The sequence below is a fragment of the Monodon monoceros genome, unplaced genomic scaffold, assembly GCF_005190385.1.
Source record: "Monodon monoceros isolate NGI ecotype Baffin Bay Population unplaced genomic scaffold, NGI_Narwhal_1 Super_Scaffold_5, whole genome shotgun sequence".
Classification (NCBI taxonomy): Eukaryota; Metazoa; Chordata; class Mammalia; order Artiodactyla; family Monodontidae; genus Monodon; species Monodon monoceros.
In genome coordinates, this window is record NW_021703782.1 from 77,853,746 (window position 1) to 77,867,340 (window position 13,595).

The 13,595-nt window shown below is 43.0% G+C and overlaps 1 protein-coding gene across 3 annotated transcripts in view; it reads left to right on the plus strand.

The window, feature by feature from the left end:
* The first annotated feature begins 10,992 nt into the window (after positions 1–10,992).
* The window catches only part of ZCCHC7 (zinc finger CCHC-type containing 7), a 233,908-nt gene continuing 231,305 nt past the window's right edge, over positions 10,993–13,595 (plus strand). The window contains exon 1 of one of the 3 annotated variants that reach the window (XM_029201323.1): positions 10,993–11,131. The gene's annotated coding sequence lies outside the window, so the exon portion shown is untranslated. Of the gene's footprint in view, positions 11,398–13,595 lie in introns of all 3 variants that reach the window. The other 2 variants (XM_029201325.1, XM_029201324.1) reach the window with 2 other exon arrangements.

A 13,595-nucleotide genomic window follows, 5' to 3' on the forward strand; every position in this document is an offset into this window, starting at 1 on the left:
GCATCTCCTTCCCACCCCCCTAGCTGGTCACAAAGCACCGAGCTGATCTCCCTGTGCTATGCAGCTGCTTCCCACTAGCTATCTATTTTACATTTGGTAGTGTATCTATGTCCATGCCACTCTCTCACTTCATCCCAGCTTCCCCTTCCCCGTCCCTGTGTCCTCAAGTCCATTCTCTACGTCTAGGACTCAGCAAGAATTTTTACAAAATGTAAGGGAGCTTGGGGAAATCTTTCCACTTGGTGACATTGCCTCAGAGCTTCCCAGTTACCTTCTCTTTTCCTCCACCCCATAGCGAGCATTCACTCAACAAACAGCAGCACTGCCCTCCCTTCCTACATCAGACACCAGCCCCTGTGCCTCCCCCAGCAAGTCCCCTAGCCTGTCTGAACTTGGTTTCTTCACATGTAAAATGATGGTGTTGCCTGCAGCTGGTGGCGGTGGCGGTGGGTGGCGTGTATGCATGTGAATGAGGTTTCAGGACCCAACTTGCCATACTTCTGATTGGGTCTGAATCTACACGTGTGGCAAAGTAACAGTGTGGAAAATGGGGGTTATAGGCTCTGTGTTGATAAACCTGAGGAAGAGTGGGGGAAAATCATTTTCCATTAGGAGACCCAGTTCAGCAACACTTCAGTATTACCTGCCTGGGCTGCCTTGTGCATTGCTCTGTGGGGAGTCCGGGTTTAATGAAGTAGGATAAACCACACAGGCACATTAGTTAGCTTCAGCACAGGCAGGATTAACTTTACACTCCATTTGCAAGAGCAAAGCTCCTCTCCTAGAGTTTGTTATAAAGGGATTTAGAATCACAGAATGATAGAGCTGGAAGAGAGCCCCTAAGACATCATCATAATCCTCCTCCATCGTTTTACAGAGGGTCAAACTGAAGCCCAGAGAGCAGAAGGGTGCCCAAGGTCACCTACTGAATTAGCTGTGGAGCTCAGGTTGGAGCCTGCGTCTCCTGATCCCCAGGCCTGTGTCCTCAACGTTTTCTAATGGATTACTGCCCAGTTGTAACAAGGGTGGGTAACGTAGTTTTCTAGATGGCTTTGCTCCACACCCCTTCACGGGTGTGGGAACAATCCAGGTGATGCCGGGGAGGAAGAATCCGTGTTGCACGGGTTGCATTAGGAACATTGTGAGATCTTGGATCTTTCTAGGAACTGTACTCTAGGGGCTGAAGGCAGAGAGCCCTCATAATGCCATGAGCAGCAGCAGCTAACACTCGATATAACGTTCACCATGTGCCAGGCTCTGTTCTATAATCTATATAAGCACCTCCTGCATTTACATTCATTCAATGTTTACAACAATCCTGCAAGATATTTATTATGTACATAGTAGCATCATCCTCATTTTACAGAGGAGGAAACTGAAGCAGAGGTTAAGTAACACACTCAGGGTCACAGATTGTGAATTGCTGAGCTGGGATTCGAAGCAAGCAATCTGGCTCCAGAGTTGGGGCTCTCCTAATCTAGCTCCATTTACCTTTCTTCCTAGTCCACCTATCTTCTGGATGCCACCCTCCAGTACACATATACTCCTCCTCTTCTCTTGTGTATTGTCCTCTGCTCTGGCCACGCTGCACTTAGAGATTATGGTTCCTGAGCTTTTGCTCATATTCCCGCTTTTTTCTGGAAGGCCCTTTTCCTATCTGCACCTGTCAAGGATCTTCAAGGCCCAGTTCAAATGCTCTAGATAGAACTTCATATCTAGAATCTCTCTCTTTTCTCTGTTTGTGATTCTTAACCTTTTTCAAAGGGTGCTGAATGTTTTCAAGAGAAATAGATGCTCTTCCAGACCCACTCTCTATCCTTCTCCCCTCTGTTTGGTGCCCTCACAGGCTGACCTCTATAGACTCCATCAACCAGACCTTCTTGACTTTTTACTTTCTTTTTGGTTCAGCCAATGGGAGGCATCAGATAGAAAGGAGAGGACAGGAGAAGAGAGAATTCAGAATATTTATTCCTCTGATGCTGTAAAAAGGACATAGCTAGGGATGTGGGCTTAAAATGATGAAAAGTAAGATGCTGTTTAAAACTTTTCTATGGTTCTCTGGTCCATCAGAGTAAGGTGCAAATTCCTTAGCATGACATTCAGGGCCCTTTGTGGCCTGGTCCCTGCTCAGCTGTCAGTTCCATCTCTCCCCGTGGACCTCTCTGTGACATATCATAACAAAGGGGTCTGAGGTCCTGAGAGGAGGAAGGGGAGGGGAACACAAAGGCTGCCTTCAGTACCTGAAGGGTCACTAAAAGAGTCATCATATGCCCCTCTCTGACAGGGAGGGTCAGAGAGCTTCTAACCAGTTCCTGGGGCCAGAGGCTTTTGCCAACAGCACATCCTGGAGAGAGGCAAGGATGAGTCAGCAACATGTCTGAAGATTGCCTGTGAGAAGCAGTGGGAGCCAGTAGAGACATCAGACACTGGGAAGGGAGAAGGAGTTGTAGCAGGGCCTTGGTGGGGAGGGCGGGGAATGGGGTGGCCTGGATCCATGCTGGAGGTCAGAAGAGTTGCATAGATGGGAAGAGGCCAAGAATGTGCTCCCCAGAGCTGAGAACCAGGCTAATGATGGAGAAGTTATGGAGAAGCAGAGTTGGGCTTCCTGAAGGGAATACTTTTCTACCAACTAAGTCTGTCTCTGTTAGTCAGGCTTATTTTGGGGCTATGAGCCCCAAATCAAGGAAAACAAGGGACAGAAGCCCAAATCAAGGAAACTTAAGGGAAAAAGAGACTATTTTGATTCATGTAAATGGGTAGTTCAGGATAGAGCTTCAGGGACTTTAGGAACTTGAAGGATGTCATTGGATGTCTCCCCATTCCTTGCTGGTTCTTTGTGCTAGCTTCATTCTCTCACTCTGCAGATGGGTGTTGTAGACATAGCTGCAGACTCCAATCCTACCCTACCCAAGCTCAGTCACCCTCTTTGAAAAGCATATATACAGCCTTAGAGTAGGACTTTGATAGGTCCAGCTTGCATCACATGCCCAGAACAGAGCCAATCACTTGGCTGGAAGTAGGCACTATGATTGTCAGGCCTGGTCACAAGTGGAATCATATCAGATGGGATCCAAAAGGAAATATAAACCACTCTGAACAGAGGGAGTTTACTGGTTATACACAAGTGATGGAAGGGCTTCAGGAGCCTTCCTGAGAACAGTGAAGCAACTGTTCTCAGGTATTACCAGGCCACTGCTAATCCTAAATTGAAGGGATAAAGGGAGGTGGTGGTGCTGCAGGAATCATCCAGTGGAAGTTGGAATCATGGTGGATCTGTGCAGTGGGAGCTGACTCTAAGACATGGAGGAAACGCAGCTGCAGTATAGGAATCTGACACCATTTCCCTCTCTATAAAGGGGGACAAATACCTTGACTTCTCCCCCCTCCAATCTCTTGCCAATGCCTCCCATTGGTTGGACCTGCCAAAACCCAGCTGACATGGGAGTCTGGGACTGAGGGCCTATGGGGTCAGCCCCCTCCCTTGTGCAATACAGAGAGGGGCAGGGGAAAGGCAAGGTGGGATGTGAGGGCAAACAGGCCACGGAGCAGCACACCACCCCTGTGTCCTGTCAGAACCACACAGTACGAAGAAGTAGAAGTTCATCCAAGGAAGCTGGTACTGTTACCGGAAGGGGGAAAGTATGTTAGACAGCATTTGCCAGCTGTCCAAGTATGAAGTGGGTTGCTTTGTGAGGCAGTGAGATGTCCATCAGTGAAGGTGTTAACAGAGGCTGGATACCCATTGTCAGGGACCCTATAGGGGCATTGCTGAACATAAGGGAGGATGGTCAGGACTGTCCCTAAATATCTTCCATTCTTACTTTGTGTATTTCCTATTTTTAGACATGTTGTTTCTTCCACAAGCCTAGACCATTCATTTCTGTGATTAACACAGACTAACAAACTTGTAAACTGCAACACACTGAGGAATCTGGCACCATCAAGTGGGCCACCGATTGTACTTCCCCTTTGCATCTATCTGGTCCTTCTTGTTACATCTCTGCTCCTGTGCCAGAAGTATCGTTGCCAAAAATGAGACTTAAACGTTTACTTTTACCTTTTGGCAGAATCAATAAGCTGGATTATTAAAGTTTTGTCTTCCCTCTTTGAAACTCCCAAAAGAAAAGAAATCACAAGAACAGATCTTGGCATAGAAAGAAAATGAGACAAAGAATGTAATCATAATACTAGTGAATGGTTTTCAGACTGACATCTGTACATTAAGAATATGTAAAAATACCAATTTCATGCTCTGACAACTTATTCTGCATCAGGGGTGGGGTAATGCCTTGGGAATGCCAAATGTCAAAGCATTACATAATGTCAGCTATTCATGTGCTCCTTTGATGAGCTATCACTGGGAATGGGAATTCCTTAAGGGAGAGATGTCTCAAAAAGAGGGAGGGGAGAGGGGCATAAGGAAAGGAAAGGAAAGAAAAGAAAGGAAGGAAAGAAGAGACAAAAGAAGAAAGAAGCTTTCAAGTCAGAATAAAAGAATGACTGCACCAAGAAAAATTAATATATACATATATATTTAAACCATACATACAAACCCAATCTAAGCTACCACGTGTAGGAGTTACTCATCTCTGTTTTGATTTGCTACAGTTAGAATATCCATGTTTGATTTCTTTTCTTTCATATGTGTAACAGTGTTACTTTTCACCTGAATTTTTATAACATTGGCAGATATCTAAATGTAAAAATTCATCTATGATCCTATTGCTCCAACATATCAAACTTGCTTTTTCTATTCCATTCTGGTTCTTGCCCAAATGCATTATTTCACACAGTGGCTATCATATAGGTAAAAATTCACATGCTTTCTAAGTTTTTATCATAGGAATTTCCCCATATTATCATATGGACTTCAAAAGACCGATTAAATTACTTAAGAATATTCCAAAGTACACTTGTGCTAAAATTTACTTATCCAGTCTTGTGTCATTCGACTATTAGGGTTCCTCCTCATTTTTCCATAGTTATAGACAATGGCAAATGCACATCTTCATATATTCAATGCTTTCAACAAACTTTTATATGACAGGTACTGTGTTAGGCAATAGGGTTTATATGGAAGGATTCTGCTTCAGGGTCTGGAGGGAAACAGGCAAATGAACACACAATTCACAACTCTACCCCTCTGCTACCCGAAGTGTAGTTCACTGACCAGCAGCATCAAGTTCACCTGAGAGCTTGTTAGAAATGGAAAATCTCAGGCCCCACCCCAGATCTACTGAGTCAGAATCTGAATTTTAATAAGATCCCCAGGTGATTCATGGGCACATTAGAGTTTGAGAAACTGCCAATCCCAATCCCCTCCTGTCTACCTTGGTAGGTCACTTGATTGATCATTCCCAAGTCTTTCCTGCCTTTTCAACCTCTTCTCTACTTTCCCACAGCCATAAACATGCTCACGTCTCTCTTAAAAACACACTAAACCCCCTCAAACCGTGATGTTGCTCCCTTCCTGGTAGGGCCCTCCAAAGACTCGTCACGTGTTTCTCTATAACCTCACATTATTGATGACGTGCTTTGAGATTTTTTTGTATGGAATCTAATGATTCTTAAATAAATTAGAATCTCAAAAGTCTTGCTACTCAATGTTTGTTATATAGTCACTTAGACCTAAGCCTTGAGAAACACAATTCCAACTACGAATAATAACGAATGAGAATACAGTTCTTGAAATACTAGCTCCTTATCCCTAGGATTTTATTAGAATGAGAATATTATCATTTATATAGTTTAATTTATGGTGTATATTTTTTAAATTTCATGATTTTATAAGGAAAAGCAGTCTCTAAGAAAAATTAAAAGCCATCTATATGAATGTCTAAATTTTCAAGAATGATTTCATGGATGAAAATTGTGTGCTCTATCACCTTGCAATGTGAAGAACGGCAAAATCATGAATAATAAAAAAGGATGTTAAACTTTTCAACAAATCCAGATGGGTACCAATGTCATTGAGAATTCTCGAGAATCACCTTGATTGCTGCCTCAGACTAGGAGCTTGAATTGAATATTGCTTACCAGCTGCAACATATGGGCTTTAAGTGAACAAGTTTCTATAATTACATTTTAAAACTGTACTGACATTAAGTCTGTATTTGTGGCAAATGAAAAACATCCAAACTTTAAAGGGTAACATTCACTTCACTTGTCAGTCTCTATTTCTGCCTCAACCTTTCAGAATTTTGCACAACAGAAAGAGTAATGGACTGTGAACTGGAAGCCAGTGTTAACACTTGCTGGGAACTTGCAAATCCTGCCTTCATTGTGGGTCTTCGTTTTCCCTTCTGCAAAATGATGGAGTTGTCCTAGACGTCCCTTTCAGCCACTGTCCTAGGGTTTCTTATTCTATAGTCACTGGATGAAGAGAAATTGTCAATGAAATGACAGGGCAGCCATAAGAACTCGAGTTATTTTTTGCAGGGCTTGAGGCTGGGCATAAAGAAGGCTTAATGTTCATTTCCGATATTAGGTAGCAGGGAACTGGTCCATTTGTGGGTTGTGTTGCTCATGATTCCTACTCTCTCCCCTCCCGCTCTCCCCACACCATGCCATGTTCTGAACACTCAGAGCCACTGATTGTTTCTCAATGCAAGACTCATGCTTATCAGTTTCCTTTGCTTATCTTGTTCCTTTGCCAGAAGATTCCCCCTGCCTTCTCCACCTGGCAAACTCTTATTCTTTTTAGTTTTCCTTTTAATTTTATATTTTGGCATAATTTCAGAGTTAGATATAAATTGCAAAATTAGTACCAAGAACTCTTGAATACCTTTTACCCAGATTCCCAAAATGTTAACTTTTTACTACATTTGTGTTATCCTTCTCCTTTCTCTCTCCCTTTCCCTTGCCCCCAAAACAATTGTTTTCTGAACCACCTGAGAATCAGTTTCAGACATGATGTCCTTTTACTGCAAGTACTTCAGATTATACAGCCTAAAAAAGACAAGGACATTCTCTTACATAACCGCAATACAAATATAAAAATCAGGAGAAAAACAGCTATACAGCACTGTCATCAAATCTAGATTTATTTGGATTTTGCTAATTGTCCCAATAATATCCTTTCTGGCAAAAGAAAATCCCAGATCATGAATTGAATTTATTATGTATCATGTCTCTTTCACTGTCCTTGAGTGTGGAACAATTCCTCAGTCATTGTTTTTTATGACTGACATTTTTGAAGTGTTTTAAGAGTCAGGTATATTGTAGAATGTTCCCTAATTTGTTTTTGTCTCATAGTTTCCTCATGATTATATTCAGGTTATGTGCTTTGGTAGGAGTACCCCAGAAGTGATGTGTGCTCTTCTCACTGAATTACGTCTCTTTTTTTTTTTAAGTGAAAAGTCCCTCTTTATTCCCTTCCACTCCCACTTCCTTCCTCAGAAGTCAGTAACCACTGTTACTGACATCCATCCAGTATTTCCTCTATGCATTCTATACACACATATCTATATACAGCCACACAAACCCTTTAAACTATAACAAAAATGAGTACATAATACACCTATTGCTCTGCAATTTGCCTGTTGTTTTCACTTAACTGTATGTCTTGGAGATCTATGTCAGTACATACAGATTTATCTCATTCTTTTAAAAGCAGCATACTTAAAAAAATAGTACAGCTGTATCCTTGTTTATTTCATTCCCTATTGATGAATATTTGTTGTTTCCTTTTTTTTTCTATCACAATCTTTCTACATACATTTAAAAACATAGCTCACTTACAATTTTGATGGATACGGTCAACTAACTCCCCTAAAAGGCTTTTCCAATTTGTATTTCCATCCACAGTGTATGAGGTCATTCGTATTTTTCTGATTATTAGTGATGCTGAACACTTCTTATCATAGTTCGTGGCCTTTCGGATTTCTTCTGTGAATTGCCTGTTTGTGCTCTTTACGATTAGAATGCTGGACTGCTGTTGTTGTTTTACTAACCACTTACTTGGCCTCCTCCTCTGCAGGCTTCTCCACTGCTCCTAAGCAGCCAGCAGCTCCCTCCTTTGCTGTTCCACAACACTGTTCATACAGCACCCAGGCTTTCATTTGGCAAACATTCCATGCTGAATCCACTCATTCCACCAGTGACCTCTGGGAGCCTGAAACATACCCTGCCTTGGGTTAAGTACTGGAGAGACAGAAGCAGGACATCATAGTCTCCACCCTCGAGGAGTTTAGTTTTGAAAGGCAGTTTGGGCATAGAAAAGAGCATAGGTTTTGGATTCAGACAAGACTTGAGTTTGAATACCAGCTCTGTCATTTAGAGGAAGTCACATGACCTCACCAAGTCACAATTTCCACACTAGTGAAATGGGCTAACACTTCCTTACAATATATCTGGCAGACAATATACCTGAAGTGGCTCACAAGGGGTTATTACATAGTAGGCTGCCAGTGAATAGATAGTAATGGAAAGGCAACTGATAAAAGGTCAAAATGATTAGTTTTTCAGAGGTTCTAGGTACCACTAAACCAGAATAAAATAAAGGAGGTAGCTCCTCCCTCTGCAACGGAAGGGTAAGGGTAAGTCACTTGCCCAGATCCTGCTACACTATATCCCCCACCTGGCCTGCCCTCTGCAGCAGGTTTCTGCTTTCTCCTGGCCCCTCACCCTAGTTCAGCTGCTCACTGTTGATGTAGTACTGCCACTGCCCTGGCAAAAGCAGGTGCTTCCTCTCTCAAATAAATGGACTCCTTAGGACATTCTAAGAGAGGCTCCAGGATATTTGTGCATGCTACCATTTGTGATCTCAAGAGGTGTGGGGCAGAGACAGCGTGAGGTGGTTTGGGGAGAGACTCAGAGACCTGGATTACACACACAGTTCTGCCTCTGCCACGTGACTCTTGGCAAAACTTCAGTTTCCCCATCACAATAGGAGACTGAATCTCGTGATTTCTAAAAGCCGTCTAAATGAGAACTTATCATGTAAAGGCAGGGTGCGTGTATATATACACTACTCTTCTTGGTCAGAAATCTCTGTATCCTTGGGGTCCCTGCAGCTCTTTACACCATGTTAGTATCATGGAACACTACACTGCATTCCAGTTATTTGGAGTCATGACATGTTTCCCACTGAACTGATAGCTGGTGGATCCATATCTGGTTCTTGGTTTCCTAGAACCTCAGGTAGTTAGAGGTCCTTCATTCCTTTAACACCATTACTGAGTGCTTGCTGTCTGTCAAGCACTATATTAGCTGGCGAAGATACAAAGATAAAATGTCAAAGCTTCACCCTTCTGGGAGCCCACAATCCAGTTAGGAGACAATTTTAAGACAATATAACTGTCTTGATGGAGGTTTGTCCAAAGTGTAGTAGAACCCAGGGAAGGAATGCCTGTTCTGTCTGGTTAAGTTGGAAAATTTCCCTGAAGACTCAGTCTTGAGCAGAGTAGGGTGAATGACAGGGAGGACTTTACAGGCAGTAGGAATGCTCTCTGTAAAGGCACAGATGTGATAGAGCATAGTGTGTTCTGGCAACGGCCCAGTATTCAGCATGGTGGTAAAGAGGTAGGCAGATGTCAGCTCATGAAGTGTTCTTTACGATATCCAAAGAATTCTAGGTTTTATGACATAACCTGTTGGGGGTGCCTAAGCATTTTGAGCATGGGAACATAGCAAATCTTTGTTGAATGCAGGAGTATCAGTGAGAGCACTGGGCATAGTAATTGGGAGCATTTCCTGGCCTTGTGGCCTTGGGCAAGTTACTTAACCTCTGAATCTATTTCCTTTTTTAAAAACTCTCAACCTCAAAGGGTTGTTAAAATTTTAAAGTTTATACATAGTAAATTTATAGGAGTAAGCCTAGCACTTGATAAATGTTCAGTATATTATTATTTTTAAGATAACATTTGTTCTACACAATACACATTACCTAATAAACAATCTAGTAATTTCTGTGGCCCATTTCTTAGCCTGTTTCCTCCTCTGCAAACGGGTCCTCCAATTTTACCTTTTCATTGTATCTTGTCCTCCTTCCTAGCACTTACCATAATGCTAACTAAAATTTCTAATTATTTTTCCGGTCAAACTCTTAGATATAAGCAAACTATCTGTATTCTGCTTTCTCAGGTAGACTCTAGCTCTATGAGACCAGAGACTTTAAAACATTTACCACTACATTCGCAATTGCTAGCACTGCCTGGCTCTTAAACACATGTTCGATAAATGTTGGCAAAAATAATCAATGTCAAACATCTTTCAAGACTGTTGCCAAGGGCCGACGAATTGATAAAGATGTACAGTTGGGTTTAGTATTACTGTTAAAATAAGGTGTGAGACGAGGAACCGAAGCCAGGGGCTCCCAACACGATCTGTAGCCTCCGGAGGCTTCCAAAGGACCAGTATTGACTTCAATCTTTCGCAAGAGTTCAGCTCTTCAAGGTTCACAAAGAGTTAAATCTGTTGTCTTGTATTCTAGGGGAAAAAAGGAGCCGGAAGCGCCCCAGTGTAAACTAAGTTTACCTTCAACTTAGAGGTGGGAAGGACCTGCCTAAGGTCACCTAGCTCGAGAGAAGGAGCTAAACCAGGCGCTCTCAAAGAGGCTTCTCCCTCGCTGGGATTCCCCGAGTCCACCAGCCAAGCCGTCTGCCGCACCGGTCCTCGTCCCCTTGCTGGGTCTCGGCTCCGCTCCCGCGCCACGTGGCACATGCAGGATGTCCTCCGAGGTCAGGGGGAAAGGAGGCGGAGCGCGGGCTAAACCTTGCCCCGGAGCATCATGGTAGATGTAGTTTTTCTCGGCAGCACAGAAAGGCGCTAACTCTCCCCGGTTTTGCTCGGTAAGTAGCATATCTTCTGTGCAAGTCATTCAAACATGGTGTCCCCTGTCACAGATGCAGCTTAAATATCTGTGAAAGAAGCCGTTGGGGGGAAGGACCAGAGCAAGACAGGCACATCAAGGGGGAAGGAAAGGGTTAATAGTTGTTACGCATGCGTACAGAAGGCCTGGTGGGTGGGCGGTACGGAAGACGACTCCCGGGAGCTGTGTTTTCCCCGGAAGTGCCTTCCCTTCTCCCGGGTTCGCGCGGACGCGGTTTTCTTACCTCATTTGTCCTCGCCCCTCCCCGTCCCTCTACGCGTTTTGGTTCCTGGTTGGTGCTTCCTGGTCGCAGCCGCGGCAGTGAGTATGTGTGTGACGGACCCCGAGCCGACTGCGGCCGGGGGACCCCTGCCCGCCCTCCGCCTCGCCCGCTGGGCTGTGGAGCTAGCGCGTGTCCCCTCGCCGGCCTCCGCGTCTCCCCTGTGTCCCTTACTCGTGGCGGGGCTCGGCTCGTGGCCTCTCAGTCGAGCTCTTTTCCACGGGACTCCGCGGACCGGCTGGGCTTCTCCCTGCCCCTCCAAGGCCTGAGGCCGTGGTTCAAAAATGGCTGGGCGCCCATGGCCTCGGTGAGGAGTGGCGTTTCTGCCTATTTTACCTCCACCCCCCACCCCCGAGGTTCCCCTGTCTTTTAGGAAAGCCGGTCAGTCATTTAAACGCGAAGAGGGCTCGGCCTTTGAGGACCGAACAGTCCTGGGCCAAATCCAGCGTCAGCAGTCAGAAGCAGCAGCTGCAGCTGTGGGGACAGAAAAATTTCGGGAGATGGGCCCCTTTCCCCACGTAAAACAAGGAGACTTGGACTGTGTTCGCTGATTCCCTTTATCCTTCACATCGTAGCCGGCAGTTAACTTCAACTTTAAGAGTTGCAGATGTAGTGGGAAAACTGGCTGAGTGGAGAGTCAGCAGGCCTGCGTTCTAGCTGGGGCTCCACCACCAACTCGCGCTGGTGACTCCAGAAATCTTCTCTTCAGGCTGTATTTACCTTGATTTCAGATCACGGGGTTGAATTAGGAGATCTTTTATGCGCAATGAATAAGTAAGCTTCTCAGAGCCCATTTCTCAGTGTATAAAATGAGTGCTTAATTTAATGACTTTCAGGTCCCTTCCAAAACTCTGTTGTGTTTTGAATTTTTCGGCTGTGTGTATATTTCAGACGGTATTGTGCTTTGGGGATAATTCACTATTGCTGTTTTCAAGAGAGTCTGAGGGTGGGGAATAAACTGAGGAAGAAGTGGAAGTGAGGATTGTACAGTAGCTTCAAGGATAAGATACTGTGTAATAACAGGAAAAAGCGCTGAGGGAAAGGTGAAGGAAGTGTTTTGAGATAGGATTAGTTACTCTATAAAGACTTTATGTCAGGAACAGCTGGACTTGTCTGAATAAATTTAGCATTATTTTCTCCCACCAGCATCTTGTATTCTGTCTGAATTTTTTTGTGACCATTGTTTCCCACATTTGAATTCTCTGTCCCAGTTTGATTTACTTCAAATTGAAAGCCCCATTCGAAGAGTGGGCAGAAATTTTAACACTAGAGTCAGTAGTGTTTCAAATCTGTCACTATCAGGATGGCTCACTAAGTCAGAAATTTTAATTGGAAATTAAACTGTTAATCACGTTCTAAAGAAAACTAGGCTTGATATCAAGCTGTGAATTTGATTTAAATTTCCTTGAGATGGATAACTATCTCATCAAAAAGAAATATCTAGGCTTCAAAGTTCTTTGAAGAGAAATAAGAGCACAAGGACTGAAATGACCAGTTGGTAGACTGTTGGAGCAGAAATGTTGTCTTTAAAGATTGTATAATAAAATCTGAAAGCTTAAATAAGCCTTAAGTTGTCTAGTTTAAAAAAAATCAGTGAATGAATTCTGCTCTCACTTTTGAACAGCGAGAGCCTTTGCAGTTATTCTCTATAGCTGTTTTATATTTGTTAAGCCATTTAAATTCTTCAGAGAAGTTTTATTCCCAAACTGATACTTTAAGTTCTTATATAAGAGCCATCTTTTTTGGTCATGGCATTGCTATAGCCTTTGTGTACCAACTTGGGAAGCTCTTGGATGGTAAACTGACAAATTCAAATGTATGCTTTTCTTTCCAATTAAAATGCCTCTTTTATAGTTTTTAAACTCCACGGAAATAAAATGGATATTTGTTAGGTAAATTTAGGTGTTAGAGCCACTGCAAATTTAGCTTTGAAGGAAGGTTTTTTTTTTTTTAATCTTTTTTCGAAATGATGATTGTTATTTTTTTAATCAGGGAAATGTGAATTAGTTTTATCTGTGTTCTTAACCAGCTAAATAACTTTGGATAGGCCTCCTTATCTCTTTGGACCTCAGTTTCCTTATATGTAAATTGAGGAGGTTGATGAGATAATCTGAAAGGTCTCTTCCAGATTTAAAATTTTGTGACTCTCATAGAGACTTTATTTTATCTAATTAAGTATGCTTGAGAATTGTGTACAATGATCAAAAAGCTGAGAAGTCCTTCTGAATCAAGACAGTTATATACATATATATTTTTTTCATATTCATCCTTGGAGTATGAATTTAAAAAGTTAACTAAATGCGTTTGAATGTAATTAAAGTAGTAACATAAACCAAAACAGCCTCAGGCAGACCGTAACTCTGGCATACATAAGCTACATAAATAGAAGAGCCGGTTATGCTGAGCACAATTTTCAGTACAGAAGGGACAAAATCCTCTTAAAGGCCATAGGGGCTAAATTGTTAAATTCATTTTTCTACATTTCAGGGGAAGAGATAAACCCTT